Below are 11450 nucleotides of genomic sequence, written 5' to 3'. Positions count from 1 at the left end.
ATTTGCATGGGGGAAGTAGAGAGAAAGGGGAACTTTCCCATGAAAATGAAATGCAGTTTCCAAAGATCTTTTCCCTGGAAGGCAGCCTTTACTGTCATTCTCTTGCAGACATTGGGCCAGTGTTCCCGATACATGTGACTCAGAATTAGAATAGCTACCTTAAAAAAAAAAAAAAATCCAAGGCTTTTAAGGACTTGTTCTCTCAAAACTTTCACCCAGTTTCCTGTTGGCTCTTAAGGCACGGTGGGATTTTAGAGGATTATTTGGGGGGGGAAATAAACCAGGGGAATTCCTTTCCACTTTCAGCCAGGGCAACTTCCTATGACTTTAAAGAATGCACACGCGCACACGCACAGAAACTACACAGGCGTGCAGTTTTATCTGTAACCCTGCAGACGTGGTGTGTTGTGGCATTCTCCTTGGGTGTTGTGTTCTTTTTGTTTTAATTTGCCCCACCTAGCCTACAGCATCTAAGATGTCACCCCGCGTAACCTTTTCAACATTAGCCAAATCAGCTACATTCTAAATTACCAACGCGTTGAACAGAGTCTATCCCCAAGGCAATTACAATCCCTTGCCATCCTGTATTTTATTATTATTATTTTTTTTAAAAGTCTGGACTGAAAGTTACACACAGCTATAGAGTTCGGCGGCACTCTAATCTGTCGGGGAGGCAAGCTGTGCCCAACAGATGGTAGACGGAGTCGGCTGGTTTTACATGCCACTGCGCCCTGCCTCAATGTGCAATCTGCTAGTAGCTCAGAGCACAGTGTAGGGTTGTCAGATTTCAAAACAGATTTGGACAAAATGCTTATGACCTTATGCCAGACCAGCTGCATTCAGCTATTGGTTAAAAGCAAGCATGGCCTCCCCCCCCACCCAGGCTTCTGCACGAAGAGGGGGAGGGAGGGAGGGAGTTGCAGCGGCGTTCATGAATAAGTCATTAAAGCAGCGTAACCTGAAAATGAGAGCCCTGAAAAAGTACATGTTAAGGAATAGCAGGAATCTAAAATTCCAAGCACTTCTTCTGAACCATTTTCTTAGTACACACAGGTCCCATTTAGCAAGCGTAGTGGGAAGAGGCGGTTTCTCCAGCCGAGAACAAAGGATGAGAGACTTGCACAAGATTGTGTTTCTCCTAAAAACGTATGGTGACAAAAAAAAAACACCTCCCGTAAAATGTGCAAAAGACACCGAGGAAATTGAGCATTTCACTTACCAGCATCACTGGCAATATGCAATCAAGGGGGTTGCAAGCTGCTGAGTTGAAGCGTTATCACAGGGGTGGTAGAAATGTGATGTAAACGTCTTTACATTTTAATTCTTCCATGTGCAGCTCTGGGGCATATTTTTACGGGATGGGGAGAGACATTGAAAGACCCTGCATGAAGGGTGAGCAAATGCCCTGCGAGGATACGACACCTGCAAAGTTGCAATAAAGGGGAAATAAGATCTAAGCAAGTTGCACAATGTACACCGTGTATTTTGAAGAAAAAAGAATGCCATTTCATGCTCCCGGGGGATCAAGTTGTCCTGTATGCTGCTGAAGTCACAGAAGCTGCTGCATTGGCTGGAACGTCCCCAACCCTTTTGTTTCTTTGCTGCCGCCGCCACAGTTCCAGGATCCACACAAAAGTCCATCACACATTGTGCTCTTATCTCCTTGCTCCTTCTGCTGCAAACTTTCCTTTGCATTATTCGAAAAGCATGTGATCTTGCAGAAGCGCTCATCATTTGTCATGCTTAGTAATGTCTACGCAGTGCAAAAGTAGAACAAAAAACAAAACTGAGTTCATGAAACTGAATGTCCTGGGTCAGCCCCTCTCCAGCCCTCTGGGTTTGGGACAGTTCCCCAGGCTGTAGCCATTCACAGCCGGTTGCTGAAAAAGCCACCCGAAGTAAACAAGGCTCCCTGGTGAACTGCCTTGACCCAAGGTTTGAGGAAAGCAGCTGGCTGGCTGCCCATGCTGACGATCTGCCACTTGGCTGCAGGGCCAAACAAACGGAGGGGGCTGCACTTGATGAGCCTTCTCTGGGGTGTAAGAAACCACGTTTGCAAGCTCAGAGGAGAAAGAGAGCAGCTTGAGAAGAAGTGGGCCCTTCACCTGTGCTCAAACTCCGAAGAACAGAACTGCCAGACATTTGTTAGTTTGTTTATTGAATGGGCATTTTCAGTTTAGGAGAGCAACCTTTCTCATCCCACCACAATCATCTACAGAAAGCCACCAGGTTGCAAGAGCTTTCTTGCCAGTGTGATAATGTTTGGAAAGTTGCATAAAATGAGGGCTCCCATATCTGAGCTGCAAATGTCCGGACGATAGCTAGATGGCAACTAAAGAGAGGCAGAAACTTTCTCTTTGCTGCCTTCCCATTGTTTACTGGTATGGGGAGAGGTTTTTGGTTTGATGCTATGTTTGGAGGGCGGGGAGGCTGTGATAATACCTCACAATTTGATGAGTGCCACACAGGTGACCGAAGAGGACTGGGAGAGGGTGCTTGCTGTAAGAACTGGAAGTGTTGGGGGTGAATAGAGAGCAATAGCCCTTAGACTTATAGACTGCTTCACAGTGCTTCACAGCCCTCTGTAAGTGGTTTACAGAGTCAGTATATTGCCCCCAACAATCTGGGTCCTCGTTTTACTTGAAGGATGGAAGCCTGAGTCAACCTTGAGCCTGGTGAGAATCAAACTGCTGGCAGTCAGCAGAATTAGCCTGCAATACTGCATTCTAACCACTGAGTCAGAGGTGGGTTCCTACCAGTTTGGACCAGTTTGGCTGAACCAGTAGTAGTTTAGTGGCTGGGTCTCTGGAACCGGCAGTGACCCAGGCCTGCCACGCCCCCAAACTGGTTCTTCTACGGTGCCGCCATCTTGCTTTTCGACTGCGCATGCGCAGAACAATTGTAATTGCACAAATTTATTTATTTTCCTTTTTTTAATGTTTAGGCACAGACCTATTTTTGTGCAAATGCGCACCGAACTGGCACCGAACTGGCAGTAATGCTGGGAGCAACCCCACTCCTCCACTGCGCCACTATGGCTCCAAAGATGAGTGGTTGTTTGGTGGTCTGGGTGGTATATGTGGATGAATTGACACCTTTGCCCAGGACAGGGGTGTCAAACTCACATCATCACGGTGGCGTCATGTGATGTATCGGGACTTTCCCCCCCTTCGCTAAACTGGTTGCAGTCGTGGCCAGCACAGGACACATTCGGCCCAGAGTTTGACAGCCCTGGCTTAGGAGGAAAATACAAGGACCGGGAGGGAAATGAGGAGAAGGAGAGGAAGTGGTAGGAACATAGGTACCATGATGGACAGAGATATGATAGGATCCTGGGGTGGGCTGGGAGCATTGGGCTCCCTTGCTGAGAACAACAGGTTCTTCATTCAAAACCGAAATATTGGATCTTTGGTGATCCTGGACTCCACCTGCTGTTGAATGGCAGGTCAGTTTGTAATCAATCTTCCTTCATACACAATTGGGCTGTGAATGACGCAGCCAACTAGGTTATGGTGGGCCTATAGGGGATGCTCCCCTCTTGGAAAAGTGGCCACCTGGCACCATCCCTCCCAAAGCAGGGGAGGTGTGGTCATAATTGTTATCCATTGAGTTGTTGTAGGTTTTCAGAGACTCTGCCTGCTCCACAGATAACTAGATATGAGATCTTTGACTGAAGTGGACCTATAGGAAACAGGATTGTTGCTGATGAAATGGCCTCTTGCTACCCAGTATCATCCCTGTCTGAGCTACTGGATTCCACTGCTGGGCTGGCAACAGAGATGCCAAGATTGGCGGTGCTCAGTATGTGCTGGGCCCATAATGACCTAGAACATGTCCATAATTGCCATGGAGATCACAAATCCCTGAGCCAACCCATACTCAATGCCACAAGGGATTATTTGCCGCCTGGTGATATTGAGTATGGGTTGGCTCAGGGATTTGTGGTATCCATGACAATTAGGGACATGTTCTAGGTCATTATGAGCCCATCAGACACTAGGTGCTGGATATTAGACTGTCTTCAGCATGGAGCAGTTGCATCATGATGTGGCTTTGGAAGACGTTGTCATTAGTCTGTTGTTGTGGACAGATCACTTCTTAGCTCACTGATCTCATCTCATGGGGAGAGAGAGCTTGTTAGGTCCGATGGTCCTGGTCAGTCCCAAGATTCCTTTGGTCTACTGAGTAGCTCTGCAAGATAAAGTGCATGAAGAGCCACCTAGAGCACCATTGGAGGAGGATGAGAATGAATCATAGCATAGGTAAGAATCTATATTTGGACTTGCATCATAGTGATAAAGGCAGCAAAATCACATAATCCTCTGCCCTTAGTGCATCTCCCTGGCAGCCCTGTTCAAGGTGACTCAATCTCTGCTGGGGAGAGATAAATCCAGGACTAACTGCTGTGAGAAATATTTTGCAATTTGGCAGATAAAGACATTTGGAATCATTGAGAGCCGGATTTTGAGTGAACATGTCCAGATGAAGTGCCCAAGGCATGGTCTTGTATAGTCAACTGAAGTGAGCTGCCTTGCGAGTCCTCAGACTACGAACAGGATGCTCTCATCTGGGAGCTTCATTCTCTGTTTTGATCTAGGCCTTTCCTGGATGGTTAAGGGTGCCTAGAGGTGACCTACTGCTGGAGCCAGGCGTACATATATGCTTCTCTGCAGGAGTAGTCTCCTCAGCCTTGAAGGAGACTGTGGTCTGCCTCCTCACCCCACCCTGGGCAATTTCATTCCGGTCTCCAATCTTCCCTTTCTGTGGAAGGTGTTGGCAAGGTTGGTTGGGCTTCAACTCCAGAGGACCCTGGAAAAAACAGATTATTTAGACTGGTTGCAGTTGAGGCACAGGATGAGATTCAGTGTAGAGACAGCAGTGGTCACCCTGGTTGATAACCTGTGGCAGAACCAGGATGGGGATGGTAAATCCATCCTGGTGCTCCTCAATTCCACAGCAACTTTCAGTACTGTCAACCATGGTGTTCTATTGGGCTAGCTTTGGGGGCTGGAACTGGGAGCCACTTTTTGCAATGGTTTTTCTCCTTTCTCTGTGCCCAGTTCCAATCAAAGCTGTTAGAAGGTGAGAGGTAGCACTTGTGGTTCCTCGCTTGTAGGGTGCTGCAGGGTTCAACCCTTTCTCCCCTTTTGCTTAATATCTAGATGATATCATCCATTAGTTTGGGTTACTTATTATCAATATGCTGATACCCAATTATACACAGAGACCCCAGGCCAACCAAGTGACACCACTTAAGTACTGTCCCAATGCCTGGGGGCTGTAGAGTTTGGAAGCGGAGGGATAGGCTCAGTCCTGAGAAGACCAAGTGGCTTTGTTTATTTCACTCACGCAGACAAGACACACACACACACACACACACACACACACGGTTCCAGGAACCTTCTATCCCTAATCCTTAATCATAGTACACTCTCCCATATAAATCTAAGGGCCCTCCTGGACTCACAGCTCCTGCTCAAAGATCAGATGGCCACACTGAGGCCAAGAGAATCTTTGCACAGATTCAACATGTTCATCAGTTATACCCATTTCTGGACCAAGAGTCCTTTCAAGCAATCACTCATGCTTTTGTTGCCTCTCAATTGTATTACTATAATATGCACTAAATGGGGCTGTCTTTGAAAAGCACATGGAAGCTACAGCTGGTCAAGAATGCAGTGACATCTGTCTCTGTTGCTTTACTACCTACATTGGCTGGCAGTTGGCTTTTGGGTGCAATTCAAGGTGCTGGTTGCCAGAGTTTCTGAATAGCTACTTGGACCGACCTAAGTACTAATTCATAATTTCATATCCGGTCACATGGGTGGCAAGCCACTCCCACCCAGTCACATGGGTGGCAAGCCACTCCCACAAAGGAGGCCACACCCACAGAGTAGGTTCGAACAATTTTTGAAACCCACCACTGGACCTAGGAAATGTATCCCCGTAGAGATGGCTCCAGCTTGTAGAACAATATTGTATTGTATTGTATTGTATTTGGTTTATTCCCTGTTGATTCATACTGCTCCTACACTTTGATCTTTCTGCAAATGGCTGAAGACCTGGCTATTCTTGGGCTCAGTAGATCAGTGTTTTTCAACCTTTTTTGTGCAAAGGCACACTTTTTTCATGAAAAAAATCACGAGGCACACCACCATTAGAAAATGTTAAAATTTTTTAACTCTGTTCCTATATTGACTATATATAAAGTAATTCTCCCACGGCACACCTTACACTATGTCACGGCACACAAGTGTGCCGCGGCACAGTGGTTGAAAAACACTGCAGTAGATTATCGGAGACCCTTCAGTTTGGTCTTTTTGTTGCTTGGTCTGTCTTCTAGTCAACTTTCTTTCTTGATATTTTTTTCTTCTGTTTTTTTGTAAACCAGAGTCATTATGGAATCGAAAATAGAATCAATCAATTAATCTGGTGGCATGGAAACATGCAGCTCAGATCTGGGAGCTTTATTGAAATTGATTTGAGAACCCAGATCAAACTTGTTGATGTCTCCATGCTAGCTTCTACTATAAGCAACATCAAGCACTTCTGGTGAAACAGGATTTTACTTTCATACCAGATACAAATATCTCAGTGGTCGGATTCAAAATTTTTGCTATGGGTTCTGTGGGTGTGGCTTGGTGAGTATGCCAGGGGAAGGTTACTGCAAAATCCCCATTTCCTCCCGCTCAGGTGGGACTCAGGAGGCAGAGAATAGATGGGGGCGGGGCCAGTCAGAAGTGGTATTTACTGGTTCTCCAAACTACTCAAAATTTCTGCTACCGGTTCGCCAGAACTGGTCAGAATACCACCTCTGAAGTCTCTTTACTGCTTTTTTCTCATCCAGCTGAAAACATCTTGAATGCACCTTATTTCATTTTCTGCTTTCTAACTTTACACTTTGGCTGCATTCACACGTCCAAACACAAATGCTAAAACCATAGTTTGTTCAAGGCTGCTATGCCTTGATTCACACATTCAAGGCACAAAACATTAGAAGCAAACAAACCACACCAGGGGTTAATGGAAGAAATAAACAATATTGTCCCTACATGAAGTTTGGGGCTAAAAACCATTCTCCATGTTTTGGCTACAATGGCTTAAGCCAGTGATAGCTAACCTTTTTCTCGTTGTGTGCCAAAATAGCACGTGCATGCACAACAGCACGCATATGCGTGTGGCCACACCCATAATGCAATGTGCCCTGCCCCCTGCGCATGCATGCACAACCCCTCACACTCCCTCCACGCATGTGCACAACCTCCCCGTGCTCCCCCTGCACCTGTGTGCGACCCTCCTGTGCCCTGTTTTGGGCCTAGCAGGCCTCCCTGAAGCCTCCTGAAATAAAAAATGGGGGGAGGTCGCCGCACCCCCCCCAGTCCCCTCTATGCACATGCAGCCCCCTGCACATGCACGTGTGTCTTTCAAAAATCAGAGACCCGAAAATCAGCTGGCTGGCGGGAGGTACATGCGCATGAGCTGTGGAGCTGAGCTGGCTGGCGGCACATATGCCTACAGAGAGGTCTCCGCATGCCACTTGTGGCACATATGCCATAGGTTCACCATCATGGGCTTTAGCTCTTGGAGTTGATATCCAAAACACCAGAGGGAACATCAGGGTGCCTAGCTATGGCTTCATATTGTGTGTGACTCAGGATGCCAATTTTAACATTCTTCTTAACAGCTGGCAGCAAAACTCTTGACATCTTGTGTCTCACCAAGCATACAAATATTCCTTTGAAGCATCTCACTAAGGCTGTATCAAGCCACTGATCTCAAAGCTTTCTGACCCCAAGCAGACAATATGTGGTTTGAGAGCAGCATGAGATCCCCACAGATCTTTCTTCTTTCTGTAGTAAACAAGCAGTTCTCTGTAAAGTCTCATGTTCTGCCTGAAACGCTACAGATTCATTTCAGGAAGTGGTGCAGAGCTGGGGTTTAGAGCAGGGGGTTCCCAAACTTGGCAACTTTAAGGCGCGTGGGCAGACAAGCTCCCATGATTTCCCCTGCCAGCCATGTTAAGTGGAATTGAAGTCCACGCGTCTTAAAGTTGCCAAGTTTGGGAACCCCCTGCTCTAAACCCCAGCTCTGCACCACTTCCTGAAGTGGTTTAGGTAATGTGAGGATGGGGAAAGGAGTAAAGGGGTCTGCTGAATAAGCACCACTTCTGTAGCCTTCCTTTCTGCCAGAACTTTACCTGTGCTGTGTAACTCCCAGGCGTTTCCTTTCGTTTCTGTCGTGTGACTTGCACTGCCTGGGCTTACACACGCTGTCACCCTTTGCTCAGAAGTGATTTGCAGAGTTACCAGCACAGGCTGGGAACTCCAGTCTTTCCCCAATCACACCAACCCTGTCTCACCTTCAGCCCGATTTAAATCTTGATAGTGCTTTTTCCTCTTCCTCATTTAGACAGATCTTTAGACCACGCTGGATTGTCCTTGCCCAATGCCTATAATCAGGTGATGTTGAGAAGAGGAAAACGCCTTGGATCTCAGGAGAAAGAGGGGACAATGCCTGCCCTTCACTCTGGATCGATGACGTTCTCAAACTCCACTGATGTGACGGGAAGTCAGGCCAATGTATCCTTACGCTGGCAGGAGCTTAGATCATAACCGTAGGGATCCATATCCACTAAGATTGATTGTTTTGCATTTGCTGAAGTAGAAAAGGGAAATGACAGCTCTCGGCTCTGAAAGGAGAAAATGAAAAGGCTCCTGTCAGATTCCCTTATCCTCTTTGCCAACCCCACACACCCAGTCCCGCTATTCTTGCAACTATTTTTCAATATCTTTCTTTCTTTTGCATTATATTCTAATGTTTACCAGGTCTGGGGCATTTGTTTGTCCCAGTGACGCATTCCAGGGAATTCTCTCTCCATATAGCATCTATGACAGCCCCAAAGTTACGCCACATTCTACGCAGCAGGAAGAAACACTAGAAGCGAAACAAACCAGGATGTTGACAATATCTCATTGCAAAAAAAATAAAATAAAACCCACCCACCCTGGCCGCTCGGATCCGAGCGGCAGGCAGCTACTGAAACAGGAAAGGAAGCAGACAGGACGTTTGGTCTTCGGCCAGCCTGGTTCCTTTGCAATCGAAAGCCACACAACTAGGCTGGCCTTCAAAACACTTTCTCGAACAGAGGTTAGAAAGACCCGTAAGTTTTGAAGGTACTCATTTCACTGCCCATATCAAATTGGTCTTGTCTTCCCTCACCTCTTCCTTTTTTGTCACAGCTTGATCTTTATAATGAGAGGGATTTAGCAGGAATATTCTGAAGGGGAAGAGTGGAACACAGCCCGAAGAATGGCATCTCATGGGTATTTGCAGAGAGCTGGTTTCATCGCTTTCCTTTCACGCTCAATTGACTCTGAAGCCTACTTCCCTTGCCTACAGTTGTCACAGAGGAGGAAATTGTAGTACACGCCACCTGGCAACCCACCTAATAACTCTGCAGTATCCTTCCCATTTGTGTGTGTGTGTGTGGGATTAGGAATTGCCTCACTTTTGCATGTCACAATCTCAGTTCAATTAAGGTGAGAAAAGAAAAAGGGAAGCACTAACCTAGCTCGGGCCCGTCAATCCTCATAAGTTACACCCATTGTTCCTGTCTTGGGTAAATGGTACAATACCATATGTATAGACCTGAAGATGAAACTCAAATACTTTGGCCACCTAATGAGAAGGAAGGACTCACTGAAGAAGAGCCTAATGCTGGGAAAGACTGAGGGCAAAAGAAGAAGGGGACGACAGAGAATAAGGTGGCTGGATGGAGTCACCGAAGCAGTTGGCATGAGCTTAAATGGACTCTGGGAGATATTAGAGGACAGGAAGGCCTGGAGGAACGTTGTCCATGGGGTAGCAATGGGTCGGACATGACTTCGCAACGAACAACAAATGTACAGACCATACATAAATGGTGGACCATATGTCAGTCCTCAAGTTACAACAGTTCACTTAGTGATAGTTCAAAGTTACAACATCATTGAAAAAGTGACTTCTGACCGTTTTTCACACTTATGACTGTTGCAGCCTCCCCATTGTCACATGATCAAAATTCGGATGCTTGGCAAGTGATTCATATTTATGACGGTGGCAGTGTCTCAAAGACATGTGATCTCCTTTTGCAACATTGTAATAAGCGAAGTCAATAGAGAAGCCAGGTTCCCCTAACAACCCTGTTACTAATTTAGCAGCTGCAGCAATTCACTTAACACATGTGGCAGGAAAAGTCGTAAAAAAGGAGCAAAAGCCATTTAACAAATGTTTCACTTAGCAACAGAAATGTTGGGCTCAATTGTGGTTATAAGTTGAGGACTACCTGTATTTACATCCACAATCGGGACCGAAATTTTTGCCATTAGTTGTTGAGATCATAAGTTGAGTTAGACATGACTGCATGACAATTTGACAATGGTTGTTAAGCAAATCACATGTCGTTAAGCAAACCCAGCTTCCCAAATGGGCACTTTTTGCTGGAAATTGTCAAAAGAAATAGCAAATTGCATTTGTCTGACAATATCACCAGTTGCAAATGGAAGCTAATTGCCAAGTGCCCAAATTAGGATCCCATGATGCTGACGATGGTACGATATCGTAAGTGGGTGTACAGGCTGTAAGCCATTTTTCCTGAGGCCACTGTAACTTTGAACCACTGGAGGGTTTCAAAATTTTTTAGAACCTCTTCTGTAGGTGTGACCTGCTTTGTGGGAGTGGCTTGCTGGCCATGTGACCAGGTGGGAGTGGCTCATGGCCATGTGACCAGATGGGAGTGGCTCATGGCCATGTGACTGGGTGGGTGTGGCTTGTGGCCATGTGACTGGGTGGGAGTGGCATGCCAGCCATGTGACTGGGTGAGCATGGCCAACTTGTAAAATGTGGTGAAACTCACTTAACAACACTCTTGCTTAGCAACCAAAATGTTGGCTCAGAAACTCTGGCATTGAAGTGTGCAAGTCTTAAACCATCAAGTTACAAGACCCTTGCACCCCTTAGGAAAAAAAAAAAACGCAGGGGTGTTCAAACTTGACAGCTTTAAGACTTGTGGACTTCAACTCCCAGAATTCCTCCTCCAGTCATGTTGGCTCAGGATTCTATTCATGTGTGCATTAGGGCTGTGATGGTGAATCTATGGCACACATGCCACAGGTAGCAGCAAAACCCTCTCTGCGGGCACATGAGCCATTGCCCCAGCTTAGCTCAACCATGCATATGCAGGCATCTCTCACTGGCCAGCTGATTTTTGGGTCTCATGCATAGAGGGTGGGGGGTCATGTGTGCATGCGTGAGGTGGGGGAGTATGGGATGTGTGGTGCGCACCTCTGCCCCCCATCTTTGGTCCCAGGAGGCTTCAAGGAGCTCTGCCAGGCCCAAAATGGACGCGGAGGGTGTCATGTGCGCATGTGTGTGTGTGGTTGCATGCAGGGGTCGTAGATGTATTAGATTAT

The 11450-nt window shown here is 46.6% G+C and overlaps 1 long non-coding RNA gene across 1 annotated transcript; it reads right to left on the bottom strand.

The window, feature by feature from the left end:
• Positions 1–2951: 2951 nt before the first annotated feature.
• LOC116509235 lies at positions 2952–8914 on the bottom strand. The gene is made up of 3 exons (XR_004255484.1): positions 8823–8914; positions 8360–8689; positions 2952–4809 (listed from the first exon to the last, which is right to left on the bottom strand). It is a non-coding gene; the product is annotated as an uncharacterized LOC116509235 (long non-coding RNA).
• Between the last annotated feature and the right edge of the window lie 2536 nt (positions 8915–11450).

The sequence above is a fragment of the Thamnophis elegans genome, chromosome 5, assembly GCF_009769535.1.
Source record: "Thamnophis elegans isolate rThaEle1 chromosome 5, rThaEle1.pri, whole genome shotgun sequence".
In the NCBI taxonomy this organism is placed as follows: Eukaryota; Metazoa; Chordata; class Lepidosauria; order Squamata; family Colubridae; genus Thamnophis; species Thamnophis elegans.
The sequence above is the reverse complement of the archived record's forward strand: the minus strand, read 5'-3'. Positions and strand labels throughout refer to the sequence as shown.